The sequence below is a fragment of the Dermacentor variabilis genome, chromosome 10, assembly GCF_050947875.1.
Source record: "Dermacentor variabilis isolate Ectoservices chromosome 10, ASM5094787v1, whole genome shotgun sequence".
Taxonomy (NCBI): domain Eukaryota; kingdom Metazoa; phylum Arthropoda; class Arachnida; order Ixodida; family Ixodidae; genus Dermacentor; species Dermacentor variabilis.
Window position 1 is genome coordinate 59,645,984 of NC_134577.1, and position 16,350 is coordinate 59,662,333.

Sequence of the window (16,350 nt, forward strand, 5' to 3'; positions counted from 1 at the left end):
TGGGCACCACGGGGGACTCCGCAAAGAAATACTCGTCCCTTGCAGAGGAGGCGTAGCAAAAGGAGCGGCCGCTCTGATTCGAATCAGGACAAACGAGTCAGAACCGCTGTTCGCCAAAGGCAGTCTCTTCTTCTTCTCCTACCTTCAAATTTTGTCACCTGCCCACGAGGGGCGGGGGGCGGGGGGGGGGCAGATTGGCTATGGTTCTCAGTGGAAACATAATATGAACTTCTGGCTTCCTGTTAATGTATTGATCAGTACTGTTCATATTTAATTATGGTAAATATAAATTATTTTCCGTTTCCGTTTCTTGAATAGTGGTCATGCCAATTACGACGAAGATGCTGTACTAGGAAAAATTACGCGATTCGGCGTTAATAACGAGGAAAGTGTGCCTAACATGAGAGTCTCCCAGTCGCAGTGACGTACACATGTTCTGTCTGACCGACTTCCTTTCGGGCTCGGCCAAGTGTAATTGCCCTAAACGATAAAATGTTTGGGGCAAGTAATTCCGAAAGAGGTAGGCCCATGCGGAATATAGGGGTAGCTCTAAGTAGGTCTTTCTTTCGGAGTTATATTTTCCGCGTAATAGAAGGAAACGGTCGACCGATTCTATAACACCACATGATGCACAAAGGTTCGGTGGTCACGTGGCTGATGATGGTCACGCGGCACCGCACGATGTGTGTTTCTTTACAGACATGGCACCCACCCACAATTGGGGCTGCGCAGACGACCACTGAAATAAGTATACTCTGGACAAGAGACATCACAACAAGCAAGAAAATAAAAGAATCTGATGAGGAAATATAAGAACATCTTAAAATAGAAATAATTAAATACACCAAGATCCCAGAATACAAGGTGCCGTATAGGAACATACTGCTGGATGGTTGCATAAAGTTAAAATGTGCATCGCAAATAGCCCTGTTGTGGCGGGCATATTGACACCATATTAACTTTTTTAACACTCATCCAAAATGCAAGCTGACAAAGCGGGAGTTTGAGGAAGATTTCCCCAAAAATATGTACAGTTGCGGCAAAGAAGAAAAACAAAAGTTAATAGTTTCTTTTTCGCAAACAAAAGAAGCAAAGTTTCGAAATGCAGAGGCCGAATCCATAAGGGTAAAAATTTATGGATGAGACTACATCCGCAGATGTCTAACATAACCTCGCTTTGGCGTGAGTGGTATTGATGTACATTATATTAATGACGTAAATACTGGAAGGTAATCAACGATAGCATGGTGGGATGCAGGTGTGTGAATATCAAGGTCCAAGTACGCAGTATATTTCGATCACTTCAGAGAAGCAAGCTTAAGGGCATCTGCCCAATACAGCCAGCAGGGCGAATAAACATACAGCACATCGAGATAATTCCACACGCATATACTGCCCAATTCTGGTGTTCGTGAACAGGAAAACAAAAAACACGGCGCTACTTGGAACAGAACACAAGCAGTGGTTACGACGCTGTAGACTCGGCACACTACTTAGGGGCAAACTTGAGTACGTCCTAGTTGTGCAAAACATGAGTATGTCCAAGTACCCACACGAGGCGAACATGGCACGTTATTTGGCGTCAGTGTGCATAAAAAACACGATAGAGCAGAGATCTTTGCACAGTCTTAGCCTGTGTAAACTCAGGAAGAGTCGCTCATATTGATTGAATTAACGTGCTATGGACAGATATTTCTCCAGGCCAAGGCAATAATCAAGAGGTCAGTTTACAAATTTCTGTATATTTGGGAAAACAATGGGCAGGAGCCCAATCAAGCTGAGAACAAGAAAAACGAAAAAACTGGCAGGACCCATCTCACCATCAATGGAGACCTTACTGCGATTAGCACTGGAGCAATGCACCGACCCACCGTATTGCAACCGCCAAAATGCACCGTGCATCAGGCGTGTGTGGAACCGGGATGCTCTTTCGCGCTTCCCCCTGCACACGCAGTGCCATCTAGCGTCGCCGCAGCAAACTGTTCGCGTTGGCGCCCGTGTGAACGCATAAGTAAACATATTCAAGCAAAATTGTTTAAATCTTTACGGTGCAGGTTCGACTCCGCCAGGGATCGCATAAATTTGTGTCACTTTCTTTCTCTTCAGGAGCGGCACATACGCAATAGCACATTCCCCGTGACCCAATTTGTTGTCAACGAGGTCCATTGAATAGTGGCACATAGTCAGTACACATAGCTAGTAGCACAAGTCGGCGTCAAAAACGTCCATTGTAGAACGTAACATTCCCAGTTACACATAACCAGTTCCCCAGGTTGGCGTGAAACAGATTCGTTCAAGCGCAGCACATACCTTGTGGCGCACGCCCAGTGGAACGTACCCGATGACTCAAGTTCGGGGTAGAGATATTCAGTGGAGAGCGGCACATACCGGAGCAACGCAAATTGCCGTCAAAGAAGTCCTTTAAATTGCGCCACGTACCTTGTTTGCATTACTCATTTATCCAAGTTGAGGTGAATGAAGTCGAAGGGAATGAATTGAAGAGCGACGCATAAGTAATGGCGCACACCCAGTAACACAGGTTGATGTGAAACGGGCCGACTGATGAGTGGCACAAATGCAATTTCACGCACACCCGTGACCGAAGTTAGCGCAACGATTGGTTTCGAACCCTCTTCCGTCATAACATCAGCGATGCACTGACTACTCGACCATGAACTACCTTTAGGGACCCAAGTTGGCGGGAAAATGGTTAGAAACAATGGCCGACAGACAAACAGCCTACGCAAATTGCGTGAAGTATCCTAAATATGCCAATCACATGAAGAACTTTTAATTACTGTCATTTCCACAGATTGTATTGCATCTATGGTAAGCACAAAAATACACTGAATTTCATTAGGACGATTTTGCTGAAGGCCAATAAAATGTCCAATGGGATCGAGTTTGCATTGTTATGATGTATGCGAATCACCTGCTACCGATAAATAAAATACTTTATTCAGTGTTGTCTATATTCAAAGTTGTTGTTTGGGAACGTGCGCTGCCCTTGGGCGGATAATGATAATTATGATTATGATGGTTATGAGAATTCGCATTTATGGCGCGTACCAACTCAAGTGAACAGGCCAGGAATCAGGTAACGGGAAGTAGCTAAAAAAATGTTTATTTTAAGGGTAGACATGAAGACAAACTTTTTTTTCCTCCGCTTTCTTATCCTGCCGTTTGTTTCTTATCTCTGGCTTAGCTTATACTCTTGCACTTCGGCGTCTGTTTGTGTATCAGCATGGCATCAGCCATTAATTTAAGAGCGTTCAAGAGTCCATGCACGGTGTTCTACATGCGCAGTATTCTTCGCTGCTACATTTGCGGAATAGCTCAGAGGTGGAATCTTTGGCAATCTGAGTCTCCGGAGTTCTAATCCTCTTGGGACACTGCTATAGCTTCCTAAGCGAAGCTTTCTGTGCCATCCTATCCCCCACCACACCCAGAGCAACAGGGAGAAAACATATTAATGTTCCAAAAAATGCGTTCAAATTAAGAGCGGTGCCCAAATCCACGCCGTAGCGACGGTTGCTTCTCCATAACAGAAAAAGATCTCGAAGGCGTTGGTTTTCCAAGCCGCATGTGCCGGAAGTGTTTACGGAGCCGGAAAGAGGTCGTGTACCCCATGTTCTGTACATCCCCTATTGCTATACAGTAAGCGCGTTTCTGTGCGGGTTTAAAGCAGAGCGCTTTCCTGTTGCGAAGCTGCCCGTTGCAGTGTCTTGACATTGCAAATTCAGCTTCGGCTTAGGTGGCACCGGCGGCTCTATACCGCAGACTAGTTAACAGGTGCATTGTCTTCTCGGTGTGGCCTTAGTGCTCGAATGTTTAGTTTAACAAAGCCCACGTAGACAAAAAACTACATACCCTATTGCTTTCGAAAGACTACTTGGCCAGATTTGGCGTTTCAGTTATGAGTTACGACCAATCAGTTCAACTTATCAAAATTCAGCTGGTGGCAAAGAAGCGGGGAAAAAAAAAGAAAAGCGTACATAAAACAGTGTTTGCATAATGCAAATTAAATGCATAATGCATAATGCATAAATAGCAAATTAAATTTGCTATTTCAATAGCAAATTTAATTCGATCCCTCAGTACCACGTTCGCTAGAATACCCCATATTTCCCTACAGAATTCTGCTCTGCGCAGGTCTGCTCAACACATTAGGTTAAATATGTTTAAATACAACTGAAGTCAGAAGTCACTGGTATTTCCGTTGTGCAGATGCCACAAGACGAGGACGGCTGATTGAGCTGGCATGCGGTGTGACACGAACCAATGGGACAGTGGACTGCAGGAGCTCCACCCCGCATAGAAAAAGCCCCACCCAAAGGGTAATAAATCTTTCTCTCTCTTTCTCTGTCTCTGAGGGGGAAAGCCAATGAAACTGCAGATTTCTCTTGTCAGTAAATCTCGCCAAATGTTGGGCGCGGAAAGCCAGAACACACGCACACGCACGTATACACAAACACTAAAACACGCAGGATCAACAGAATCGGCGTTTTAGTCCTATTTCGTTTTACCCGACGGCCCGTAAATGAAATAATGGGTGCACAAGAATGCTAATGATATAAAAATCGGCAAATGTGCAATCGTCCAACGACTTCGCACGAACAGTCGTGCCTTCACGTTGTCTAAGTAATTACGAGTCAGTAGGGCGCTCAGATTGCAAGTCTGTGGTGTCGTTGCATGAAGGGCTGTGCTTTCCCGTGAAGTCGCTGTCAGAAACCGTGAACGTCTCAGGTTCACTTGCATTTCCTGGCGTCGGTGTGCCGTAGAAAGTGGAGAACCCCGCCGTAGTCTCTTGCGACCTTTGAGGAGAGGAACATTTGTTATTGTATTACTCGTGAAAAGTTTGGCCCATGTCTAGCTCCCCTTTATTACAGCCGGGAGTTTTATATATACGCACAATGTGCTGCTGCATCTCTGTCGTAAACACATGTACAGCTGAAACTGGTTCTGGCAAAAAGACGGGATCTACCAAAATAACATAGAGAATGTTATGATGTACCTTTTCAAAACGTCAGGGATGTATGTAGGCAAAGACAAGCTGCCCTGATTCAATGAAAGGCAACTGTCATACCAATGAATATAATGAACTATATTTACATTCGACAGGGTTTTGGATTCCGCCGCGCGAGGCATTTTAATAGTGCTTCTCCTTGCTCGGTCTTGCAATAGCGCCAGGAAATTCAAACTTCAACGCTTCACTGGCTGCGTGTGGTAGCGCGTCGTGTGATGCTATCACATTTCGTGCGCAAGTTCATGTAGTGTAGAACGTCTTCATAACGGTACATGGCAAAATTGCGCAGATAATGACCGAAGTAAAACACCCCAGAACCAAGTGCTGCTGCCGCTGTTGGTGATACAAGAGCTCTTCTGGCGCAAGGGTCATTGATGACCATAGACCATTACGCGAGTCTGATACCTCGTTTTCACAAAGGAAAACTGCCTGAAAAAACGGATATGGTGAAATGTTCTTTTTTTCCCCCGAAGAAAAGAGCGCGCGATCGTTTCACGCCACAGATTCACTTTGGAACGGCGTTTAATTTTAAAGGACCAGGCTCTAGGGCTGTCTCGTAATTGACTTAAGTAGCATCCGGAGCAACGCTGCATGTTGTGCGGTGTCCTTCGTGCGGCGTCAAGGTCGCACGAAGCACAAAGTCCGAACGGCCTCGTCGCAGTGTATACGAGTTTTGTGCAGTGGGCAACAAGCAGCGGTGGCGCGCGCTCTGAATGCCGTCGCTGCCACCCAGACCGACTGCTTTGTGGGCCCATACAAGCTTATCCGCTTCAAGTATATACGAGACATGAGCAGAAAAAAAAAAAAAGAAAACGTACTCAACTCTACAGAACAGCGCGAAACTACAAAGGAAAACCCAAATGGGCTTTCCAAAAATAAAACTTTGCGATCGGACTTTAAGCCATTCTCGGATGAATTACATTTCTTTTTTTCTGTCTCTCTCTCTCCTGTGAAAAAATCTGGCATTTTGCGTCCACGGAACTAATTTACCTTAGCCACAAACTATTGTGGAGTGGAAATTGATGTGGTCAGTGGGTCGCAATTTATTCGAAGGTGCAAGCGACTCTTAGAGCTCTTTGTGGGCGCTATATCAGAACTCTGTATCACCAGCTCAGTAAGACAACCTTATATAACAAATCACGAGAGCCACGCGTGATCGTCGGATCTTCATGATAATGCAAGCTCACAGAACGGTGGATTGATTAGATGCATACATATCAACAGCCAATCAGTGAAAAATAAAAAGGATGAACTTGACATTTTTTTCAGCAGCCTAAACTTTCATTTTCATTTCATAATGCTTTCTCAAACGTGGTACAGGGATTGTACGGTCCCCTGGTTTCCGCCAAAGTACGAGTGCTTTCCAAGATCAAGAATGAACTCGCGTGGTGGCGGGGTTAGCCTAATTGTGTGCGGTACATTTAATGTCAACTGTGTTCAAGAATTATCTTGCGTTAACGATGACTCCGAGGTATTGTCAGTGTTACATGCGCGAACTGTTTATTCTGTTGTCTACAGACCACAGCGAGGTAATTTCCAAGGCTTCTTTCTCTTTTTTGAGAAATTATTAAAATACATTGTTGAATTACAGCAGAAATTGATTTGTGGTGGCAATTTCAATATAAGCATGCTTGTTGACTGCAATATCACACGTGATTTTGAATTGCTTTTAAAAACGTATGGGTGTTCCAACGTTATCAATACTCCTACCAGGATTACCTGCGATACGTCCACATGCCTTGACTTGTTTATACTAACTACGGATCAAACAGTGTTCAATGTAGCACTATTTCATACAGCCTGAGTCATCGCATGCCGGTATTCGTCACTGTCAAACGGAAAGATAAAAGATCACCAGAACGAGTTTGCTTCTCGCAAATTATAACTGAAGAACGGGTAGTGTTTTTTCGCGATGACTTACGTCACGTAGTTTGGGACAGTGTTGTTGCTGCTACAAGTGCTGATCGCGCTTACGGTGCTTTTCTGGAAACGTTCATCTCTTATTATGTTAAACATTTTCCTTCCATTCCTAAAGTATCCGCTCCATCAAGGATACGTAAACCCTGGGTAACTAATCAATTATTTAAAAAGATAAAAGAAAAGACTAGGTTATTCAATAAGTTCATCACATCTCGGGATCCTGATGATTTAAGTGTTTAAATTATTTCGAAATGGCTTAACTAAGGAATTACGTGCTGCGAAAATGACATTTTATAAGCAATCCTCCGCATCTTGCAGCCATGACAGCAATAAGATATGGCATTCGCTTAATTCTTTGCTGAATAGAGTGCCCAATTCAGCGGCAGGGCTGCGCATAATTTCCGATGGAGCGGACATACCTGACGAGAAGTTGGCCGACTGTTTCAATAATTATTTCCCTAATATACCTAAACGCAATGTGCATGACAACGCCTGCCGTTTCATTACAACGAACTGTGTGCATTCAATTTTTTTTGTGTCCCACAAACACTTCAGAAGTAATTTTACTGTTCTCCGCACTAAACAACAGCAATTCCTGTGATGCTGATAACATTAAAATCAAGCCTGTGAAATTTGTAATAGATATAATCGCTCCAGTACTAGCCCATATTTATAATATCTGCCTTTCTACCGGTGTGTTCCCGTAAAAAATGCAGATGGCAAAAGTAGTTGCATTGTTCAAGAAAGGTGGCAAAGCTGCCTTACCTAATTATAGACCTGTGTCTGTTCTCCTTATATTTTCGAAGTGCTTGGAAAAAATAATTTTTTGCAGAATATCAGACTTTCTGGACAAGCACAACTTAATAATTAAGCATCAGTACGCTTTCCGGAAAAATATGTCAACGCAGCTAGCTTTGCTTGAACAGAAAGAACTAATTCTAAATAATTTTGAGGAACGTTTGCTAACATCGGGAGTATTTGTCGATTTTTCAAAAGCCTTCGATTCTATAAATCATGAACGTTTGCTAACATCGGGAGTATTTGTCGATTTTTCAAAAGCCTTCGATTCTATAGATCATGATCTCTTGCTTAGTAAGTTAAACCACTACGGTATACGCGGCAATGCACTTGACTTGATTAGGTTGTATCTTGGTTATAGAAAGCAGTTTGTACAAGTAAATAGCCTTAAATCTGAAGTTCGGTCGGTCAATGTAGGTGTACCCCAGGGCAGTATTTCAGGGCCCCTCCTCTTTAATATATTTATTAACGATTTAGTAAACATTGATGTTGATACGCGTTACGTAATCTTTGTTGATGACACTACGTTATTCTATTCATCTAACCGCCCTGCCGAATTGATTATAAGAGCTATTGCCGTTTCGAATAAACTATACACATGGTCTTTGAGAACGGTTTGACTATTAATTCGCAAATCTACTAAGGCGGTGTTATTTCGCGCTAAGAACACGCAAGTTACGCTAGAGGAAGATTTTCTAATGAACAATTCTAAAATTGAACCTGTACACTCAGTAAAATCGCTAGGTGCATTTTTTGATCATACTATGACGTGGCAGAGCCATATAGATTTTCTTGCTAGTAAGCTTTCACAAATTACTGGAATTTTTTATTCCTTGAACTATCTTCCTCGCTCTATTAAGTGTTTTTCATATAATTCACTTTTTCTCAGCCATTTAAATTATTGTTGTTTTGTCTGGGCTACTACTTCTGACACAAATATCAACAGGCTGTACATACTGCAAATGAAGGTTCTTCGCGCTATTTGTAATAAGCCATACGATTTCCCTGCAGCTTATTTATTTCGTAAACTTAACACACCGAAAGTACAGGCCCTTATAAAGTATCGTTTAGTGCTTGCGTATAAATATGAACAGAAAAAGAACACAAACTACATTACTTTTATGGTTAACTTAAAACTACACGAAACTCCATACAGCACAAGAAAGCCAGAGTACTGGCACGTACCGAAATCGCGCACAAACTATGGATCACAAATGCTGTTCTTCAGGCTACCTCGGTTATTAAACGATCTTATTGTTAATAAAATTGATATTGCAACTTGTTCTCCTCCTGATATCCTTGATTTTTTGTCTCATATGTGAATTGTACAATGCCTATATGCTTTTGAAGTGCACTGAGATGATGTGTTTTTGCTTGCTTGCTCACATCTTGCTTTTGTTGTATTTTCTTCCTCGCCTGATTTGCGATGCGTATGCATGGTGTGTTGTAGGGCTTGAATATGTAAGTACTTGGGGAAAACGGTGTTTCCGCTCTCCTACTCCCTTCTTTTTTTGTATTAAAGGTATTTGGGGCTGGTCAAGCTGCTACGAGCAGCTTTTTTCCCCACTTTACCCCCACAAAGCTGTATTTAGTTTTTGTGGAAATAAAGCATACATACATACATACATACATAGATACATACATACATACATACATACATACATACATACATACATACATACATACATACATACATACATACATACATACATACATACAAACATACATACATACATACATACATACATACATACATACATACATACATACATACATACATACATACATACATACATACATACATACATACATACATACATACATACATTTCCAAACGAGCTCTACATCAGAACACAGCGTGAGGTGTATATGAAGACAATTTTGCCTTTTATATTCGCGAAGGCCGAACTTTTCCGCAATGTATGATGACCACAAGTTTCGAATGTAAAGTGTGGAGGTGCAAAGAGACGATTGCGCACCTTCTCTGTAACTTTCCTGGTCAGTGCTACAAGAGCAGCGGTCTGCAGCACGAATCCACAAACTTGACCGGCGTCTCCTCACGAAAAACAAAATTCTCGGACCCCGACTGCAGCTATCTTGACGCGCGACTGGCCGCTCCAGGCATGCACTGTAAAATAAATTACACCGTTAAAAGTGAAAGAAGGTGTAAATGTATCTATAACTCCCACCCTTAGGGTGGCTTATAAAACTGACACCCTAAGGGCGTGAGCTATAGATAGATTTACACCAGTTTTCACTTTTAAGGGTGTAAATTATTTTACAGTGCACTTTGCGCGTATTCGTGGGCTTCCTTAACGCTCGGGAAAAACACTATTATCTAGCACGTATTGAGCAACAGAGAGCTGTGTCGGGAGTTTTTCGTGTCGCTCTACAATTTCCTCATTGGCACTTTTCATCTAACTGCAATATTTGATAAGCTCATTAATTAATGAAGACTAATTATGTATTTATGCGGAAAAGAAAAAAGATAACTTGAGTATCTCCAAACAACGGCGAACCTTGGTTCTGTCCACCTGCGAGGAATTTGCATGTTTTTAAATCTTGGGGCATGGCAGTTGGGGACACCCTGAATATCGCAGTTTCACCCGGGTGCTGAAGCATTAACAGTAAAAGCAAGGCGCGTTTTTTATATATATATATACTCAAGCTCAACCACTCTCTCCCGCTGGCGCACTCACTCAACCCGTGGGGCCCCTCATCGACGGGCGACCCACGTGACCGACGAAGCCGTCAAACACAGGCGCGCCTTCAGGAGTGGTTATTCGGTGCGTCATCAAATCCCGCCATGTTGTCAAATTTGGTAATGGCGGAGTTTTGAGCCAATCAGAGATGCCGTACAGCAGCATAACCCCCCTGGGCCTGAGCTGTGCCAATCGGAGCTCGCAAGACGGCAAGTTCGTCGACAATGCGGCGGTGTTTGTCAGTGTTCAGGATAGCACCGCAGGACCGAACCAGTTTTGCTTTTGCACCGTTTCAGGGATCGGCCTGTATTAGAGGAAAAGTGCGCGAAAAAGACGTAGACGAGAAAGAGAGAAACGCCAAACACAGGCGCTGTTTCGCGCACTTTTTTTGTTAAGATGGAAGCACACCAACTCGCCCAGCTCACAGTTTTGATTGGCCTACATTCGGTGACAAGCTAAGCTCCTCCCACATAAACAACAAGCTTTTCCCTACAAAAAACGCAGTGCACCTGCTCTTCCCTTATGGAAGGGAGCCGAGCCAGCTGTTGTTTGCTCACAGTTTAATGACTCTGTTCTGTTAATATAAGTGATAAGCTAATAGAAAATATTAGTTATTTCAAGCTAATATGTTGGCTATTGCTGAGCGCTGATATCGAGACCACTCATGAAATTTACCCTATACGCACAGGTTTCATCCTGAAGAGTCTGTTGCTGGGCCTGTTGGTACACACCTTTGGAAACGATGGCACCCAGCCTCACAGACACAAACACCAGGAGAAAAGTAGACAGACACACATCGTGTGTCTGTCTACTTCTCTCCTGGTGTTTGCGTCTGAAAGGCTGGGTCCCATCGTTTCATCCTGAAACAGGTTAACAGAAAGACCGATATGGTGAGGAAAAAGCATTTTGCTTTGAACACACGAAACCGCTTGACGCCCAGCAAATAAGCGCACCCAATTGAGTGGCGCAAGTGGAACTGGCAAAGCCGGTGTCAAGCAGGCAGCGTTGGCTCGGCTCGTTTGTTTGTTTGATCTATTTGTGTCAAGTACGACGTACTGCATACGTGATACGTAATGTTGTGCTCGATGTTCATACCACGGCCGCATATGCTAGCCTGCGTCTGAGTAAAATTTCTTGCGATATACGCTAATTGTGCTCGAGTTTCACAGCGTACGGATATAACCTTGCAACTCCTAGGGTGTCACCGACTACAGTTTACTTCTGCACTGTCCCCGTAGTCGACCCACTTTTCTGAGCGCAAAACCGACCCTGCCTACACGCGAAGCCCAAGGGGAGGAACGCAGTGTGGGCATCGCTTTGATAAAGGATGAAGCGCTTGCAGGCGGATACTCGTTCCCGCGAGCATGTTAGTGACGAGGCTAAGTGCTGGGCGAGTTAGCACAGGATTCACTAGGACGAAAACCAGTGAAAGAAACGCGCACGCCAGAAACGAGGAATACGCGGGACGACTGCCGATCGTTATCTCGTATCCTAGCATTGTGGTATTTCCCCATGTTTGTTAATCATTGCACTCCATTTTTTAAAAGCCAAGATGGCAAGCAACGGTGACCTGGAAGCGCTTATTTAGGCTGTCTACCTGTGCGCCGCTGAAGGGACACGATCTCCGGGCACTTCTTCAATGCTGAGGACGCGGGGCAGTCGGCGTCTCTTGCCGTCCATGTCCTTGACGTGCGCCCGAGGGGCGGAGGTGGCCCGGCGGCGAATAGCTTTCCACAGCCTGCTGCCGTGGCGGACGGGTGGGAGGTTGTCGCTCCCGTACGGACGCCCATCGTGGCCACGGTCGGTTACTCCGAAAGAAACCACTTCGGCGGCTGCTTCGGCGTCCGACTCGAATTGTTTCGTTTCGGCCGGCGTCTCGGGGACGGCGACCATGGGCTGCGAGCGTTTTTGCAGGCCCGCTTTAGGAGCGCATTTGTTGATGCGACAGAATGCGAGGGAAGTGTTTGCTTTGCAAACAATAAGTGGGCTCATGTGTGCGGTAATGGAGTAGTTGCATGCCAATGGAACTCTTTATATATATATATATATATATATATATATAAAAGCGCACAATTGACATTTTTTGTTCTCTTTTATTAATGCAACATTTCATTGGCACAATAGTTCGATTTCCAGCCGTAGCTAGGTGTCGTTTAGGTAGTGTGAATAATTTTTGCAGAGTGCTACAGCGCCGTTGTGCGGTAGCTCCCCTGTACGTGAGAGGAAGAGTGCCAGCGAAAAAAAAAAGTAAGAAAGAAAAAAACAACAATCACACCAGCATCCTTCTTGTCTTTTGCTCATCCAAAGTGTTCCTTTTTGCTACAATATAGGCTTCCTCCTATGGAGTTACCTACCAGAAATCTTCTCTATTCTGTATGTTGTTTTGCATGCTGCTCTGAGTGTTGTTAGAGCTGTGCAGGCTGTGTCGTCAGCCCGGGTCACCTTGATGCTTATATAGCCGCTCTGGGAACCGCGGTCACCGAACGGCGACGCGGGTTCCAAATGCAGCACGGCTTCGTTGGCGTCCCCGGGCTGCAGGATGGCGACCACCTGCCTGGGTGAGAACACCACCACCAGCGAGCAGACCACGGACAGACACAGCATCACCAGCACCAGCAGGCACATCAGCTCGCAGAAGAAGCGCTCGTGGCGCGGGCTTTTTTTCTCGCTCCAGAGTGCATCGCCGCACTGGTACCCAGCTCCCTGAAAAGAACGTTCGCTGCGGCTTATTTATTTATTTATTTGTTCTTTTGATTGTTTGTTTACTTTCACTAGTCACTGTCAGTTTACTGTCACAAGTCAGTTGTATAATGCAGACACTTGCATGCGCACTTATATATGAAAAAAATAAGTACACTCCGATTCAACGCAATGTTGCGACTTAGATGACGCGAAGCTTGTTTGAGTTGGCGAGGAAGGAGCAGTAGCGGCTGACACAGGCTTAGCCCAGTGGCATGTAGCTGTCAGCCGTCTGCGTCACAGGGACGGATGGGACGAATGATGCTGGTCGATGGAAATGTGTTTTCAGGAGGCGCAAGGGCAAAGTGGCACATGTGCAAACACATTTGAGGCTTTGGAATCCCGTGCGTCACAATAGCACATTAATTTCGGAGTGTTAAGAACGGCCAGCTGCAGTGCAAGTTTTGCCAACCAGTTGCGACCGCGGGCGTCATCTTTTCCTGGAGCGCCGCCGCAAACCTCTAGCCACGGCGCCACTAAATCGCCATTTTGACTGAATGAGTTCGGCGGGCCAACTGTTGTTACCGAACCCACCAACGCGGACCTGATCTGCTACGGGTGGGGGAGTCGCCGCGGGAACATCGTCGGAGGCCCCTTCCCACGCGCTGACCAAGACGCAGGACAATCGCTACCCGGCGCGCTGCGAGGGTCCGCTACGAGTTCTACGAAATTCGTGTGATGTCGGTTTCGGACCGAGAACCTGTGTGTGTGTGTGTGTGCGTGTGTGTGTGTGTGTGTGTGTGTAAACCGTCCCGTGGAGAGGCGGCGTGTTTACGATGCCTGGACGAACGTTTCCGCCACCTTGGAATCGGGGGAGGACCGAGTGTTTATAGACGGCTGTTGTGCGGATGCTCGAGACACTTTCTTAAGCAGTCATGTTAGACGGAGACACTCTCTCAAGCAGTCTTGTTAGACTGACGTACTTTCTCTCGCAGTCATGCTAGACTGATGAACTGCATGTAAATACTGTAAATAAACCGATATTCCTCGTTCTCGATGAGAAGCAGTCTTTCCCTTCATCAACGTCCTCAGCGTGGATAAGTTGCACGACGGCATGGGCCAGCTACCTTCTAATTCATGCCCGACTCCAATCTTGACAACGCATCACGAGCGATGGGATTGAACCCCCAATCATAACAGGGGACACTGGACAAGAATAGACCTGTGCTTGTTCATGTACATGGACATGGGCACGTAACAAGTTGCACATCTCGAGCGCCGAGGTTGTCTGTTGAAGTAACGTACCCAGTGGGGGCCTATACCCAGTGAACAAGGCTGTTTACCAGGCCATACGGCAACCAGGAGTAAGTTAGTGCAGCACGAACGAGGCCACAAGAACAAAGGAATTTTAAGACACGAGTAGGATACCACGTGGCGCCACTTGTCTCTGTAGATTCACAATCAGCCAAAGAAACGACTGTTGCCAGACCCCTGAGGAGAGATAAAGTGAGCGTCGGCTTAACATCAAGGAAAATAAAGATGCGTCCTTCCAGCAGAAGCAACGTTACAGAATATATCCACTTCAGGCAGTGCGCGCAAGATTGCGTACACCAAGTTCACGTATCAAAAGCAAGAGGCACTGGTAAATACACTAATATTAAAGACATGTCGGGTACATCTTAGATATTTCCATTTGCACCTGTGCTGCAAGCTCGAACAGTACGTGTAAAGTGTTCGAGTACAACGTGCCATTAGGTACACGGTTGGGTGTTCTCGGTATTAGTGTTTCATCATGCAGCTGGTTCAATTCTCCATCTTTTTCGCACCAGGCAATGTTCTTCAAGGTGATGGATGGGGTGCTCTTGACATATGCGAAATAGCTTTTTCTTTCTTTTTTTTTGTACCGCAAGGTGTGCCATACGGGATATTATGGTTAAATAGGTGCATGCAGTCCATCTTCTTGAAGTGCGACTTGTGGAACATATTGTCCTTGACTGACCCTTAAGAAGTCTTGAGCTGCTGTGGTTGTATTCCGTCCCCTCTAGATACTTTGTCTCTTGTGCCTTTGTTGTTGGACAAACCCAGGGCAGATAGATGGCTTTGGATGCAATCACACCAAAGTAAATAGTTGATTTTCTCCTATCTTGCCATCCTGTAGTAAGCTCTAGCGTGGAGTCTAAATTCTGTAAACTTCGCAGAAATCACCAAATAATTTAAAATTCTTCTTCCGTTCAGCTGCCGTATGCGTTCCATGATCCAAAGATGAGGAAAACAATACGTTGTCATTCAACTTTAAATTGCCAGGACGATTAGTGCCTTAAGGGGATGACAATATGTGTTAGCTGAGGCGTCGCTTCCCGCAATTTGGGAAATCGTGGGATATGCAAACAGGCTAGTTAATCGAGGAGCGCTCACCAGATTAATTGTAGACGGAGAAAGATGCATAGCTGAGTTTGGCACGGTAAACATTTGACACCTCCTCCTATCCACGACAAGCTGTGCGGCACCGTTCTTCTTCTTCACTTACCTAGATGTGGCTCGCGTACATGGTAATGGATCCATTGACCAAACATATATATATATATATATATATATATATAGTATCCCCGCAAAGACGGATCGTTTTTGGTACGCTGAGGTTGCTAATAGAAAATTATGATTTAGAGACGGTAAATTTATTGCAAACCTATAGTAGAATTTCTTATTCGTTTGAACTAAGCTTTAGTTGTGGATGTTCCAGCCAGCCGAAAGTAATTGCTATACTTATTAGAGTTTAATTCAAATACCATTTCATATTCTTTTCAGTGCTCATGTACTGACCATGGCCACAAGTAAATATGTACAAATAATATTAATTTTCTTTTATGTGGAACGATGTTGAGGCTTTCCATGGATACAGTTATTACTTTTATTTTTTTAATTAAAGCTCTTGATGGGGAGATCTTCGTAGAAAATTAAAGGGAACCTAAGTGAGACGTTAGGCCAGCAAACCAACCAACCTCAACAATGTTTCTGTAAGGGAGCGGATCAGAACAATGCTTTCTTGGTTTGGAAGAAAAAGAACAAGTAGAAGGAAAAAATGATGATGTTTGAAAGAACTTGACCGGATCTTTCCAAAAAAAAAAAGAAGGACGTTATGCCAGCAAACGAATCGACAAGAACGAAGATTTCATAACTGAGTGGACCGCAGCTACGTAAATGTACAGAACGGTCCACCATTACACA